General features: G+C 42.0%; 1 long non-coding RNA gene across 2 annotated transcripts in view; it reads right to left on the bottom strand.

Moving 5' to 3' along the window:
- Window positions 1–640: 640 nt before the first annotated feature.
- The window catches only part of LOC115948660, a 64924-nt gene continuing 48816 nt past the window's right edge, over window positions 641–16748 (bottom strand). The window contains exons 2-5 of one of the 2 annotated variants that reach the window (XR_004082453.1): window positions 9023–9166; window positions 5480–5632; window positions 4333–4540; window positions 641–3838 (exon numbers count right to left, since the gene is read on the bottom strand). This is a non-coding gene — a long non-coding RNA (uncharacterized LOC115948660). The remainder of the gene's footprint in view (window positions 3839–4332; window positions 4541–5479; window positions 5633–9022; window positions 9167–16748) is intronic. The other variant, XR_004082454.1, reaches the window with a different exon arrangement.

Here is a 16748-nt window from a genome sequence, read left to right as displayed (position 1 = left end):
GAAAGGGATTAAAATCCAGTACCAGATTTGGATCTGAATTTTGTGCCTGGAGGCTCATTTCTGTTATCAATTAGCTGTTGCTCTTGTGATGTATCAAAAGGCAGTAGCATATAGGCTGTTGTTTAGAGATGTACATAATGTAGCTTTAAATTTCATTGGGAAACTAAACAAAACCTCTGGCCTTAGGGCTGCATGTTCAAATGCTACAGTCCCATAGTGCATTACACCAGTCAACACTTCTTTTCAAATACCACCCGCATAACAATTAACCTCACTTCAACCTTGAGGTCTCTGATTAGTGATGGCCTATTGTTTAAGTTCCATTAACATAGCCCCTGTGTTGCCCTATTCTCACTCAAATGGACTAATCAAATCAGTCACCAAGGACTTAAGCTCAGGGTCCAACTTCTTTAGTAAGCAGCAATTTTCAATTTAAGTAGAATGGTGGATGTCATCAACACAGTCACAATTAGTATAGCTCTGACATGGAAAACATTCTTAATGATCCCAAATTTGTGAAATATCAAGGCCCCCAGCAACTTGCAATATGAGAATTTCTATGTATAATAGAAAAATTACAATATCAATAGGGTAGTCAATGCATTACCTTGTACCAGACAAGGCTCAGAAAGGACAAAACTCAATCAGATTCCATTTAATTTCAAGAAGCAAATGCTGTTTTGAACCAGTAGAAATAAAAACACGTTACAGCATTCATAAAATGTTATTTTTTGCTATCCACACCATATTTATTATGCAAAGAAAGGAAAGAATTGTTTGTTTTTCCAAATCCAGTTACAAAGTTGTTATTCTTGACGTTCTTCTTACTTGGAATACACAACTATGTTTTCATTCACATTAGCTGATACTTGCTCTTTCAATCATTTGGAATTAAAAGTGGTCTCATATTATTTCTTTGGATTATTTTTAACACTTTCTTCTATTTCTGTCAAGGTATTGGATGATTGGAGCACAAACCTCTAAGAAGATACAGTGGAAAAGTCATGGAAAATACTTCACCAGTAGAATTCAGGGCCAAGTCTTCAAATATGCATGTAATGAGAGTTACTGCCTCCTTATCAGCACAGATACCCATGGTGCATAGGCAAGGAATTCTTTTATTTTCATGCACATGCAGTTACTGCATGAGCAGCACATATATTTTCCAACCATTCAGACCTTGCCTTTCTTTGAATAAGCAGCAAGAAGGCAAAGTGGGAAGCCTCTGGCCATTGAGCAGGACACTGAGGACATCAAGGACTTTCAAAATGGAGCCTTTGCGGCAGATACGGTTTTGCTGTGATTATAACTGGTAATTCCTACCTAATCGAAAAGAATCTATTTTTTTTCTTTTTCTCTTGCCATCTTGTTTTCCTGCCAAATTGTTTCCACTTTCTCAGTCTAATACTTTTTCAGGCCATGGTAGAATCATACTCTCTCATCTCCTCAGAATATGATGAAGTTGCCAGATAATGTTCACACGTAGCTTTTCTTTTATGATCAGCTAAAACCCTGTGCACAGAATAAACATTGCCAGACACATTAAGTGTTTTATTTTTCTGCTTCAGAGAACGAAATTTGGCAGAAATATTCCCTAATTTAAATCCAGCTTTTGTCTGCCTCATTGCTTTACACACCATGTAGTGAAAGAACTGGCTTCACACTGCTCCCACACCACCAGTCCATCTGACTGACAATGGATCCAATCTGCATTACATGGGAGGCCATGTGAGTGGTCTATTCTGCTCCTCCATCTCCACCGACAGCTGGAACTGGACTTGGAGCAAATACCAGGAGAATTTGCATGATAGTCCATTTGCAGCACATATGCTATAAATTCACCATTGCTGCAAAATGGCAATCCATAGGCCTCGTCCACACAGAAGTTACATGAATTGAAATTAAAACCAGTTTAGTCTAAACCAGTATGAACTTCTGCATGAACACTCATAACAGTTTAAAATCATCTCGTTTCAGTTTATCCAGCGCCGCTGGCTTTCCCCAACAGGCAATTAACCAAGTGCAAGAGAAGCACAGACACTGCCGAGCAGTCTCTATCTTTAATTGAAGTCACTTTAAACCCCACCTTTAGCCCCATTGCTGGTAGGGGCTCTGCCTTATTGGCTGGGGCTGTTCAATCACACTGTCATTCAGAACTGGGGGATTCCCTCACAATTCTTCAATTCCTGCTTGCGTTACCCACAGTCAGTCATTGCCTCCTCTTTGGAGGACTCCAGAAGTGGCACCACACTTGCCCAGCATCGGATCAGGTTTGATCCTTGCAGTCCCTCAGCGAAGGCACTGGGGCAGCAGCTTCTGGAGTGGCAAAAGCTACACACATTCTCCAGCCATTGTTTTGGTCACGTTACCCCTGGGCACTGACCCCCTGCCTGCACTGCCTCCTGTTGCTCTTTTGTTCAAGAGAAAACTTGTCATTTAGAGGCTGATTATTAGTTTTCTTTTCTCTTCCCTACCCGGAGTCCCCCTTTAACTGGATCATCACCAGTTTTAGAAGAGTTGCCCCTTTCTAAAGAAAACAAAACAGAATAAACAACCCCTTTCCAGTCCCTGCCAGAGCTCTCTTCTTTTCACCAACATCCATTTTCTCCCAAGCAGAATGAAAGGACAGGGAGAAAAAAGACAGCTTCTTCCCTCCCTCCACAATGAAACAACAAAGAGCACAAACAAAATTAAAATTAGGCATTTAAGCTGATTTTCGCCACTTAACTTTTGACATGTTTTTGCAAATTTCATTCAAGTCCCCTCTGAAGATTCAGCCAGTGAAACCCACTGTATCAAGTGGTGTTTCCAAGCCTTTTTTCATAACTTCCATGAGACAGCCCACGTGTTGTTTGGACTGGCAAGGGCACCTTTCTGCTAACATGAAAATCGGAGTCTATGACACGACAAAGTATCTGTCCCTTTGGGGAAAAACAAAGGTTTAAATGCCTAATTTTTCAGCTTTATATACCTCTGAAAATATTTGGGGTCTGATACATCCAAGCTCACTCTGCAAAAGTATCTCCAGGTGGGTGATTTATTAGAAGCTAAAGCCATTGCCCAAAAGTTCTGTTCTATTTTATGCCCACGTAGCGTCGGTTCAGCTTCATTGTCTTGCTTTGAGAAGTAATTGTTTTTCTCTTCAGAAATATATTTTTCTTCCAGTAAGCCTGCATCATATTCATCATCTGGAATGTATTGGGAGCGCTGCACTGGGCTCAGCTTGCAGCTGCTCCCAATCATCTCCGATGCGCTCAGAGCCGACCTGCGAGAGCCTCAGCAGGCGAGGGTGGGACTGCCGGCCCTGCCACCGCTCCTCCTTCCCATCCCTGCACCCGTGCTCCGGGGACTTGGCTGCTCCCTGCTTCATTTCCAGGTGTAATTCAAAATGCCTTCTTTGATCCACAGAGCCATTCACGCTTTGAGAGCTTGTGTTTCTTTGAGACGGTTTCTCTGTTTCAACATCGCGTTTCACCTGGCAGGCAAGATTGGCTGCAGTCGCATGAGATGAATAGCAATGTTGACTCTGTAAAATACATGAGAGTTTGCAGAATGACAGGCCATTCTCAGTGGATGTACAACACAGGAGCAATAGAAACATGGGGAGTGTCTTGTTTCACAGAGGAGAAAAGAAAGGATTTATTTCCATTGGAAAAAAATTAATATTCTTCATATTTTTGTAAGAATGTCATGAAGTGCAACCACTCCCCTGAAAATATTCTGCAGTAGAATTGCTAAGAACTGTGCTCATATTTGGATTGTGGGTTACACCAGCAGTAGTATCTTTTCCTCAGAAGATGTTAGGTTTTTTATTGATCTCACTTGGATCTGAAAAATCCTGAAGGAAAAAAAATCACATATACATGAAACTCATGAGATGTTACCATCATAGGAAGTCATGCAAATAGAATATTGACTACTGGAAACAGAAAATTAGAATTTAATTTACTAAAGGAATTAATTTAATGCAACAGGAAAAAAAAATACAATCTGTGCTGGTAAGGGGCTGCCCATTTCTTCACTAAGACCTGTTCCCTAGGTCCAGAAGAACCTTTCTGCACTGGTCCATGCAGACGCCATAAGGACATTCCTCCATGGCTTTGCAATCATCCAGCTTTTCTTGGGATTTATCTCTGGTTCACAGCCTACCTGACTGAGGCAAGGCACAGATGTTGCTGTGGTACACCCAAGAGATTCCTCCTTCTGCACAGCCCCAGTGCCTTCTACCTCCATCCCCTTTGCCTTTCCAAGGAGCACCCAGGTCTCTCCGCATGCCTGTGTCCCCTTCTCCCCCATTCCCACCTTCCCACTGCTCACCTTGAGGTCTCTCACCTTTTTTGTTTATGTGGCAGCCAGCTAAGGATCCTACTTAACTAAGAGAAATGTACTTTTCTCTGGCTTAAGCAAACTAAATGTGTTGAGATTAAATTTACCAGCTAAGTTACGTAATATTGTCAATGGTTGTGATTTTACAGCAGGTCAAGAAATTTTCTGTTGTTTCCCTATAGATGGAAGATCTTCATTATTCTGTCTTCTTGACCTAGAAGAAAAACTCGTGGCTAGAAGTAAAAGATTGAAGGACTTAAGAGCATTTCAGAAACAGAGGACAAATGGAAAACTATAAGCTTTCTCTAATTCTTTTTTTTTTTTAACAAAACCCTTTTAAAATAAAATGTTATACTTTTTATGATGGCAACAAGCTGTCACATCCACTTGGAGTCATGTTTGGAACTGACCGAGTTGCTCATAGCCCTGTGTAGGATACTGTTCAGGCCCCTGAGTTGTATAATAAGCTGTGCTCATTGCAACAGTTCCAGCAGCATTGTCAGCTCAGTAAAGATAACTGAACACAGGAAAACACCATTTTTTCCTCACTTAGACAAGACTTGAGTGTATAGGGATAGTGATCCCTTAGCACTACATACAGCAAGTGGATAGGAAACCATCTGCTCCACTGCTGCTGGCTTTCCTGAGCCTGGGGATCTGAGAGATGCCCCAGGCTCCTCAGCAGCAGTTGCTAAGGAAACATTTTAGGGAACCTTTTTCATAAATTCATAGTAATCTCCATTTCTCAAATGTCAAGGCTAATGACTCACCCTTTGATTGCAAATGGGATTTACTACCATAGAATTGCTGGCAGCCTTCAAAGCTAAATTGTATTTGTCAGCATTTGAAGACTTTTAGTACATTGGTTACCACTGCTCCCCTTGCGTGAGTAGAAAATGTAGATACATGAATATCTGGCAGAATTCCCTCAGATATATTTCAACCCTTTCCTAAGTTTCCACATAGGAAAGAAGACAGATATTGGTGTCTGAAGGGCTCCCACAGCAGGGAATCCCCACAGCAAAGCCTGTGCCTTTGGGCTTTTTCTTGCCTGAGGTGCAACCAGCCTTCTCCTGGGAAGCACAGACCCCAACAGAGGGGAGCTGGGACCACCTTAAAGCTGTCTCTAGGGATGACCAGTAGAGACACGCACCCTGCCTTTCCCCCCAGGGGTTACTTCTGCTTGAAGGCAGCTGGGTACATCCATGGATTTTCTGCAAGTCACACATGAATCTGTGTCCTTGGCTTCCACTGATTAATCGCTCTGGCAGTCTGGGTTTTAGACCTTGTGCATTTTGGATATCACCTGAAAGAGACCAAGAACATGACACTGCAATATTTTGTGCCTTCACGATTCCTCTTCTGCCAAGTGCCAAGTTTGCAAATGCACCCCAAGACTTCTTTCTTCAAAGTATTTGAGAAGTTATCAATAAACCAAACTAAGGATGATATCTATTGTTTTGAAGACAATACATATTTAGAACAAGATTTTCCTCAATTGATATAGATTTCACTCCAGATGGATCCACTTCCAAGTTAGTCTTATAGCCCAGAATTCAATTTCAAAAGTGGAAATTTTAACTCCTAGTACTTTAAAGACACATAAAAGAACCTCAAATAAATGCAGACCCAAGCTTAAAGTTTCTGTTAATTAATTTTTGGGAACAATTCACATTTATATAAATGCATATTATAAATCCACTTGAACAATTGGTTCATACTGCATTTAACACATTTCCACTTAACATAAAAACTACAGAAATAATGTACTTTGAATGGATTCATATTATAAACCACTGCTACTCAAGGAAATTCCTTCTCCCTGGAATTGTCAGTGACTGTTGTGTGGAAGATACTGATGAGACCTGTTGTCAGTAGCACCACATTGTTAGGAGACACATTCCTTGATATAAAATCAGTATCCACCCCTTTAGGAACTTAATACACTTAAAACTTACAGAAATTCCTCCAGAGGAACACTTGTATGTTATTTTGAAGTGCTTCCTAGTCACCTTGAACACCACTGTCCAAAACAGGCAGATGGAGTAAACACTCATCCAAATTTGGCTTTCCCTGTCTAGGGAAAAGATATCCCTCAACTGCATTTTGTACCAATCTGCCTAGAGACAGACAAATTTGCTTTCCTGTTGCATCTGGCTACAGGCTTTTAGAGTGTAGATTTTCTCATTTTTCAGCTTACTTATTTAGCCAAATTGCCAGAATACACATCCTATCCCAGGCCAGGTGCTGGGAGAAGGCTCCACTCTAGAACTCTTTATGCCTAGAATACAAAAAGGGGAATTCCTGCCTCTGAGATGCTGACACTGGTGTTTCTAAGGCCATTTTTTCCCTCCATTGATTGGCTTTTAATTCTATACTCTGATAGAATTTTGCTTTTACTCATACAATAAAATTAACTACTGTGAGTATAGAAATGGTCTTAGGCAGGTCCCCTCAGTTTCCAGCTGGCTCTGTCTAAAATAATAATCTAAAGAATACAGTTAGAAGAAAACAGATAACTCAGAAAATGTCTCCAAATCTTGACTGAAAACATGTGGCCCCAAAATGTAGATGAAAAATGAACAAACATCTGCATTATCATACTGTTTACCAAATGCTGAAATCAAAGTGCAGTCTATGCACTGTTTCCTTTTTCTGTAGCCAAAAAGTCTGCTTAGTTATTAAACAATATAGCAAGAACCTGACAGCATATTATTTTAGTAACACTGAGTGTTCTCAGTCAGCTAACCATTATTTACATCATTTCTGACCAGAAAAACAATCCTAAGCTGACTAGGAGGATACGTCTTTTAGTTTCAGATTCATCAATATCTGCAACTTCTGCACTTGTGTGCCTCTTTTTCATGTGAAGTAAAAACTGCCATGATGCTGCACCATGTACCACAGAGGCTCTGAAACACTCTGCCTGATCCTTTACTTGTAAAAGCCAAGATAGTACCTGCACACTTAGAAACAATCACATAGTTGCATGGAGCCACAATATATGTGATTGTGGTTTAACCTTTTAAAATAATTGTTTTCTTGGTTCTATTAAAAAACAAAGATAGAGACTCTGTGAGGTTATGACCAATTTTATTCTCACACAGTAAATGTGAAATCCTGAGGACTCTGAAGCATTCTGTTATTCAAACAAAGTTTTATTATCTCCTGAAATGCAGCAACCATCAGAACATCATCTAGGTAGATTAACATGTTGTTGTCCTGCTTCTTAGAGCACTAACAGCCTGATCTACCAGCACAATACACATTCCTAATGCTCCCTGTTCAGCTGAAGTAGGGAATTTCCTCTAATTTTGGCAAATGATATGCTGAGAGAAATGTTACTTAACTCACCACACAGCCATAAATCTCCTTTGTAAATCTTACTTTTTGGAAGGCTTACTGCTAAAACTTTTGCTTCAGAAGCACATTTAAGGGGTTTAGATTTAATAAGGTTAAAAACCATCTGAGCATTTTGAGACTACAAAGAAATAATATATCTGTAGTGTCCCCTGCGATAGATTAGAGGCAGGACTTGGTTGCAGTAATGAATATAAATGGAAATCTTTATTAAGGCCACTGGACAGAAGCAGGACTGTAGCTCTGCTCTCCAGCTCCCTGGCTAACTGCACACAACCTATGCTTTCTAATAGCTCCATGCAAGTCAAGCCTAAATCCTGGCCTAGATTCAGCACTTTTGGAAGGGATTGCCAAACCCTATGAAATCTAGCTCCTTAAATTGTTCAGCAGTGGATGCAACTTCCAGAGCATGCCCTGCCGAGGCTTGCATAATCCCTACATTTGCATGCACGTGAATTAAACAATGAAAAGGCTGGAGATTCTGCAAATGAGAATAGAAATCTCCTCCATTCAATTCTTTTTCCCTGCACGTTTAAGTATAAAAATGGGTCTGTGATTTGAAAGCCTAGATATTTCATTTCTTTCATGCCATTTTAATTACAAAAACTAACTTGAACAATAAATGTATATGTACAGTGGAGAGACAGCAACCTCTCTGTATGCCATAGCCAACATTATAGGCTCACTCCAGGTGCTGGGAATCTTTTCATGGAGGCTGGACAGGGAAGTTAATGAACGTTTATGGTCTTTGTACTGAATCCAGAGCATGCTCAAGGCATAGACAAAGTAGGTAATGGTTACAATCTGCTCTGCTTTGGGCAGAGGACAGTGGAACTGGATCCTTGACCCTGACAAGCCCATCCTGTGGATGCAGCCCTGTGCTCTTCCTGTTCCTGCCAGGCCAAGGGAAGCTTGCAGCCACTGACTGGCAGACAGAGCAGAAATGTCCCCTCCATCCCACAGCCTGGCTGCCCTCATCCTCCCAGCCCAATGTGCACAGAGCACGTGCAGTGCTGCAGTGCGCAGCTGGGACGGCCCCACAATGGAGGGAATGGAGGGAGGGAGGCTGTAAGGTCTCTTTTCCCTCCTCAAGCCTCACTGTCTCCTCTGATCTCCCTGTTCCCACTCTGCAGTCCCAAATCTGCCTTCACTCTGCCTGTTGCCCCTGCTGCCCTCCTGCCCCAGCCCAGGGCCACCCTCATGCTCTCGCAGTGGGTGACAGACACAGCCCAGGACCCCTTCCCTGCAGGGGCTGGGCTGCTGTGGGTACATCAAACCCACACGTGTGAATCTCCTTTGAAGAAGGTCCATCATGCTATTTTCAGACCACACTCACCATTAGGGATGCTTTTATCCTAGGAGCAGCAAATACAGTGTCTTTTCCCAATATTTTGAGGAGTGAAGGAGAGTGTTTTCTCTGTGCTCAGACAAGCTGTCTGGATTCCAGCCTGAGGAATATCTGCCAGAAATTCCAAGATCCCTGCATGGAAAATAGACTGCTAGAGTCAAACACTAGCACACAAACACATCATTCAGTTCAGCTTCAGAAACTTCTTCAAAAAAGGCTATGGCAGACATTCAGGTTGTGGCAAAACTTCTGTCAAAGGGGTTGTGGCCTCCCCTGTGCCTGCACAGCCACACACCTTCCTGGGACAAACCTCCAGAGCATTCCCTAAGCGTGGGTGGAGAGGCTGTAGGAATGCTTGAGGGGTTTAATATCACAAAATAGGGACATGACTTTTTATTTAACTGACAAGGAGAGAAAGGCAATGGGCTTTGGAGGAAGGTACATGGTGGAAGACATTCAAAGGCCTTTTACTTGTTGGTAGTAGGGTTATCCTACAAAAAGAAAAAACTAAAACAAAAACAAAACTCAAGACTCCAAAATTAGAGAATACACATAAAAGTGTTGCTGTGGGGCTTCTAATATATTTCCATCACCCCCAGCCTCTTTCTCCTTTCCAGTACCAGTGCTCTAGTGCTACACTGAGCAGGGGATCAGAATAGGCAGGAGTAGTGTAGGTGTGGGATCTCAGGATATCCAGAGGTGAAAGGGTGACACTACCTTCTGATTTGAAGAGCTAACTTGAAGAAAGCCTATGATCACATCAGTGGGCCACATGTACCAAGTGAGTGCTGCACATGTCAGTATATTAAACATATGTGGTTCTTATTTCCTATGTTAAAGGAATACAGTTTGCAAGCACTGGGGGGGGGGAGGGGTTATTTCAAATAAAAGGTAAATGTGGATTAAAGGTATTTCAAGATTCCCATGGTCTGATGACAATGAATACCTGCAAAATCCAACTTTGATTTTAAAGTTTTCCCAACATTTAAGATGTCCGCCTCACAAATTGGTGTGGGACCTGGTTTCATTTTAAAGGCTCATGGAAACAACCAGAGCAGCAGGAACAATAACAGCACCCTTTTAGAAAAATACAGGAAATCTTTTCAGCCAGATGCACTGCAGCACTGGGGCCACCATGAAAGTCTTGCAGTTAAAGAAACCTCACAACATCTTCTAGGCAAAAAGGGGATCATCACGTCTCCTAACACTTCATCTTGCATTAGAAATAATTCTTGCTCGAGGAAGCAAAAAAGAGCCAATAAAATGTTCCAACTTCATTTTTTTTATTGACTTTTTGTTGCCTTATGTTATTAATAAGAATTTACAACCTAATTTGCAGTGTAAGGTTTTAGCATGGACTATGCTTGTAGGTAATTTGAATTCTTAAAAACTTTGGGGCATCACAAATTTGACAAAATCTTTTAGGAATTAATAGAGTTTTGTCTGGGGCCAGATTTTGTAAAAAGGTCTCTAAACTCAACCTTTATATTTCTGTGTGAGAGGAAGTAGGATCTCCTGGGCATCTTATGACTGGGGGTTTGGGATATGAAAATGAGGGATTTGCATGTTGCAAACATGGCTCATGGCAGGGTGCAGGTAAAGAGCAAGGGGCCAGCCACTTTGAAACAGAATTTCTGATTTGCAGGCCCCATGAATGTACTTTTAAATGCCAATTTGATAGGTGGGAAGGCTGTAGGGACGCTTGGGGGGATGAATATCAGAGAACAGTAACATTATCACTTTTTTACTTATTTGACGGGAAAATGGAGACAATGATCTTTGAAGCAGTGAATGTGGTGTGAGACATTCAGAAGCCTTTTTTACTTGTACACTGTTGACTATTGGTAGGGTTATTCTGGGGGGAAAAAATCAAAAAAATCCAACCCAGCAGCCAAAACCTGAGGCTCCTAAATTAGAGAATGCACATTAAAATGTTGGCCAGAGGCTTCTGATTTGTATATTCCTATCTCCCTCTCCCTCACTCTTTCCTCTCCAGTACTAGTGCTGTATTGAGTTGGAAACATATAAATGTTACATGTAAGATGCAGCCTTACTGTTGCATCTTTATTCAACATCAACTTCCAGATGGGAACTATTTTTCATGGTTCATAAAGCCAAATCCAGCTGCTACATTTGGACCTACATAAGGAATCCACATTTTATTGCCTTAGCAGTGCATATAAAACAATTGCTGTTGTTTCTTTAGTACTGGTGCACCTCACATTTCTCAACACATTTTAAATATTTAAATTTTTAAAACTGTATTTTGTAGTTCCTCACTTAGCTGTGCACCGTAACAAGATCCCGCTTTTACGACATTTTCTGGATACCTAAGATAACTGACAGAAAAAAGGACCGTGGACAAACGGCATTCAGTATAGCAGCCATATATTCAGTTACTTACTAAGAGTGTTCAGACAATTTCCTATGTAAACCACAATGATATTAAATACTTCTGGAATCTCAGCTTTATTAAGAGACAGGAAGTGCAAACTCAGGAGTCTTTCCCCTCCCCCTCGGCTAATCTGACTCTTTGATAGTCATGTGTTAGGAATAACCATCGAGTTGCTCCTAACGAAAAATATTCCCACAGCTAGGAGAGAATTAACCCTTGAGAAACCTCAAAAGAGAGAGCGGAGTCCATGTGTTCACACAGAGAAAGAAAATAATCCCCATCAGGAGGAAGTTTATGCCAGCAGCAGGTCTGCACAGCCCTCGCCGCCAGCTCTTCCACGCAGGCATAATTCATTTGCATTTTAGATGGTATTGTCAGAGCAACTAGAGCACATGCATTGCGGAGGAGAACCATGCAGCCTGGCAAAATTAGCCATCTTTGTGCCTCCCTCCTTCCCTCCCTCCTTCCCTCTTCCCCGCCCGTGCGCGGGCAGAGCGCTCCGAGCCCGAGCGCCGCTGCCTCCCCGGGCAAACGAACCCCACAGAAAGCGCCGAGGTGGGACAGAGAGAGTTAATGCACGGCTATGACAGAGAAGCAAGTTTGCTGTGAATTGGGAAGCACAAACTATAGTAATCCCCACCCTGCTGAGTGGCTTCCCCAGAGGTCTGATACAGTGCCAAAGCCTCTTACGCATACTGAGACAAAGCTTATTTCAAGCCGAATTCAGCTCCTGAAGCCACCATACTGCTTCCTGACAGCCTCCAATTGCACTGCCTCTGTATTTGTGTTTCCTGCTGTTTATATTTACTTGTTCCCAGAGCCACAACAGCTACAAAAACAAATAGTTGCTGTTTGCAGGGCTCTGTATCAACACAGGTAAAGTGCTTCGCTTCCCTTTTAGTTTTACAAAGATTGTGCAAATAGGCTTTTAATACCTCAGAGAGATTAATTTGGTAATTATAAACCAGTTTAGGAACACATGCCAAACAATTGGTCATATAATCAGCATCCTTGTTTCACAGTATTAGCGCGGCTGAGGCAAAAGGTTTTTAAACCATAAGGGCTACACAAACACTCCCTTGATTATATTGCTATTATTTCCCCATTCCACTGAGACACAAGCTTGAAATATCACTTTTTTGTTTGTCAAGTCCCTGTGGATGCTCTCTGGATCTGCGCTCCTGTCCCTTTGGCCCCTGTACTGCTATTGTGACGGAGTCTGATTTGGGGAGACTTGGAGATCTTGTTTGATATATTTATTTAAAGAATCAGCTTAAGGAAGCCTGAGAGCCATCAATTCTCTTAATTAACTGCAGAGAAATGATTAATGCTATAAATATGGAATTGATCAGGAAAAAAATTATAGTACATAGGATTTAATACGAGTTGTTCCACCAATATTTAAGACATTAAATATGATAAATCTGGTTCTGGGTAAAGTGTTCATAACTACCCAAGTTATTTATGCACCTCAGAAAATTCCCACCACAAACCACCAGCGCTGTTAGGCTTCGAACTGGAAGGGGGCAATGCTTTTCAGGTAGAAAAAGCTGCTTTTTCAAAATAAAAAACTCCTGGAAGAATAGGTCCATTTCAGACCTACTGCACTCCCTAAACCAAACCAAGCAGAAAGGTTTCAAAGCATTTTATTCTGACTTTATCTAAAAACAACATTTTAATTTCAAAACAGTTCAATTTAAAATTAATTTTTTTCATGCACATTGATGTCACCTTTAGTAATGCAGAAGTTTCATTTATCCAGAAATTTTTAAAAATACCAACTATTTTGTTGGAGGTCAGAAGATGGGCCTCCAAGCCTTTCCTTTCAGAAGCACCCACACCAAATGTTTCTCCTGGTGAATAAGAAGCAAATAAATGCAAATAAAAATATCAAGCAGGGGGGCAGTTCAATCTGTTGCCATCCCACCATTGTTCCTCTCTTGAAAACTGAACTGCAGTCCAGAAAAGCCCCTGAACCTTAGGTCTGCTGCCACTACTTCCTTTGCACCTCCGAAAATATGTTTGCTTTTTGTTTCTTCTGTCAATCAAAACCCAGCAGAGGGGTGAGCAGAGAGAATCCATCCTGCACATGCAGCTTCTGTGCTTCCCTCCTGTCACCCGGAGCTGCATCTGAGAGCTCTGTGGTGTGGCAGCCCTCCCTGGCCCTGCAGCCACCCTGGCACTGTGCAAGCCCCTGTGCTGTGCCCGTGCTGGCTGGCGGGGCGCAGGGGCTGACAGGGAGGGAGGGGTGAGCCAGGCCTGAGGACTGCTGGTGGCAGTTGTTGGAGTTGTCCCCTCTCCCTTCAGTGTCTTTCTCACCACGAAAAGAATTAAAAGCTGAGCCAACAAATTCAGTGACTTTTATAGAGATTAAAAGACAGTACATTTAGAGCTCAAGCATGCAGCATCAGAGAAAATCTTTTGGGTTTGTTTTTTTTCTTTTTGTAATAGCTACTCTCACAATTCTTCCTGTCCCCACTTCCCCCAGTCCCTGGAGAATGACAGTTATGGAAATAACAACTCCTGAGACCATTTCCCAAGAACTCTGTGCCTTGGTGCACAAGAAATGCAATGCCAGATCCACCCACATCCGACAAGCAAGACATCCTGGAGCAGTTTTAGGAGGAGACATTAGAGAGATAGAAATGTCACTGCATTCATGTACAGAGCATGGATCCACACATGGAAGGCTAAGCTCCCTCCCCAGGGAAGCTGTGTGAACTCTGCCCAGTCTTTTCCCTGCCCTTGCTTTCCCCACAGGATTAGTCACCACCCAACACAGGGTGGAAGGGTCTGTCAGAGGTCATTCTCCCTCTGGACAGCAGTGGGGAGTTCTGTGGCTCTCAGAGCCTGGCCATGACCCACTCACCCACCCAAACTCAGCAGGGACAGAGAGGCCACCAGGAAAGACTTGGCTGCCTCAGGGATGGATGCACAAAAGGCTGAGTCTCTGACCAGGGCTGCTACCCACCTACAGCACAGGTAGAAGGGATCAGTGGTGACCAAAAGTTTCAGGGACACTGGCAGCCCCCTTAAATGGCATGAAGAAAAGAAAATCTGAGAAATTTTTCAGACTCATATAGATCTCATGACAGATCCCCTGAGAGCCTGGGGAGGCAAATGTGTTGTCTGGTGGTGTGAGAGACACAGGTGGGGTGGAAGGAGAAGACTCAAAAAGGGAAATGACTGAGCACACAAGGGAAACCAGCAGCTCACCTGAGCTCCCAGCTGGGGCCCTGGATGATGGTGAATGCATGGTGACTTACAGTGTGCCACAAGCTGAGTATTGTGGAGAGGACAGTTGTACAGTTAAACTCAAAATCATCTAAACTGCACATTTAAATAGTCTGAATACAGGCACTTAAGAGAGAAAGCCTGTCTTCAGAAAAATGCAGAGCTAAGGCTCCCAGGGCTCCCTGACATCTCAGCAGCTAACCCACCCCAAGCAGAAAGCCATCTGTTAGGGACTGCTCTCCATCCCTGCTTCCCTGCCTCTGTGACCCACACTGTGGGCGAGGGGACATCAGAGAGGACAAGCAACAGCAGTGGGGTGCCACAGAAACAGTGGCACAACTCCTTCCAGTGGCCCCTGAAATCGAAGTGCTCAAGATTTCATTCTTCCATTGGATCCTCAGGCTTTTTATAATTTCAGAGATGAGACCAATTTAATTTTTATAGAGATGTGTAATCCGCCATTTCAACACGCTAATTGAAATAGGCTGACATGCAGCTATGTGCCCTAGGAGCCTTCCAAAGCACATATCTTGGCACTTCCCACCAGAGGCTGAATGACATGGCTAGAAACCATACCAGATCCTCTGTGTTTACAGGCCTCTGCTTCTACATTATTATTTTGATTGCTGGCTTTACCAACAAACATCCAAGAGGCAGAATCCACTTGGAGAAAATAATAGAAAGCGGAGCAGAAACAGATTTTAAGAGGTCAAAAATCAACTGTACCTATGCTCTTTTTGACAGCTGTTTATTTAACCACTTTGTAAAGTCCTTCAGCAGTGGAAATGCACATATTTTCCCAATGCCATCTGACCTGTTCTTTAATTATGACTTTTATAACACCTAGCCTAAATTGTTCTTTGAGTAATCTAAGTTTATATTTTCATATCAGTTCAGGGGGGAAAAAAACATCCTCTCTTCAGCACCTTTTTTCGGTTTTGGTTTTTTTGGTGTTTTTTTTTTGTTTTTTGTTTTTTTTTTTTGAAGGTTTTTGGGGGTTTTTTGGTTTTTTTTTTTTTTTTAAGGTTTTTAAGCTCCCTTCTGTATGCTGTAAACAGCCCCTCTTTTTTCCTTCATGTCCTTTTAGGAAAGTAAAGCCCAAAGCTTGCCTGTGCTGAGGAAGGCAGAAGGACCTATACACCTGTTACAGGTGTATGAAGGAATGTAACATTTTTTTAAAATGAATGTCGCCTTCCAGGTTACATTCATTTAAAAAAAATTCTCAGTAGTACATTTTTCTTTTTCACAACATTGTATCATTGAAGACTTAAATGCAGGTTGAACCCCTCATAACTTCTGTATTGTTTTCTTTAGAATCAACTACTTTACCCTCCATTCTGCAGCGAACTTTTCCTCTGTATATACAGTAAGTACCTTTTATTTTCTCTCCACGATGAATAACATTTTTCTAATCACTTCTCCAATCTGATTTCCAGTTCCACTATCCAACATACCTGCAGTTTTCCCAGGCTGCTGTTCCTTGTGGTTGTAGTGATTACAATTGGTTCTTGCACCCAGGGCACTATTGACACCAATCAGTGAGCACAGATCACAGCACAGGATCCTGCTTGGTACAGATTTCCATTTGAACAGTGTCTCGTTGATAACTGATCTCCAAATATATTTTTCCAACTGGGAAAATACACATCTTTGGGAAGGTTTCATCAAAACTGTGTTTTCTTAGATTTTTTTATGAATTTGTTAAGAGTTGTCAAGAGAGGGAGGGGTTAAACAGGGTTTGAGGTATTTGCAATTTTTCCTATGAGACATTTAATAATTCTTGATGAGGCCTGTGTGCATAGTGGAACAGTTTCAAAAGTCTTGCTTAAAGCCAAATTCCCCCATCATGTCACTGGACCAATAGAGCTGGTAAGGATGTCCCCATGACTCCAAGTGGCATGAAAGTGTCATTAACTCATGAAAACTGACTTGTACTCTGAACTTGCATGGTTCCATCCCATCTTTTGTTTCACTGTTACTCTTCAAACTCAAACTTTACTCTTAGAGATATGATCTTGTTAAGAACTTTCAATATGTTTTACAGACACTTGATTAGAGCTTCACAACACAACTGCTAAAAGCATG

The sequence above is a fragment of the Geospiza fortis genome, unplaced genomic scaffold (genome assembly GCF_000277835.1).
Source record: "Geospiza fortis unplaced genomic scaffold, GeoFor_1.0 scaffold19, whole genome shotgun sequence".
NCBI lineage: Eukaryota > Metazoa > Chordata > Aves > Passeriformes > Thraupidae > Geospiza > Geospiza fortis.
Note: the sequence above shows the minus strand (reverse complement) of the source record. Positions and strands in the feature narration are given on the sequence as shown.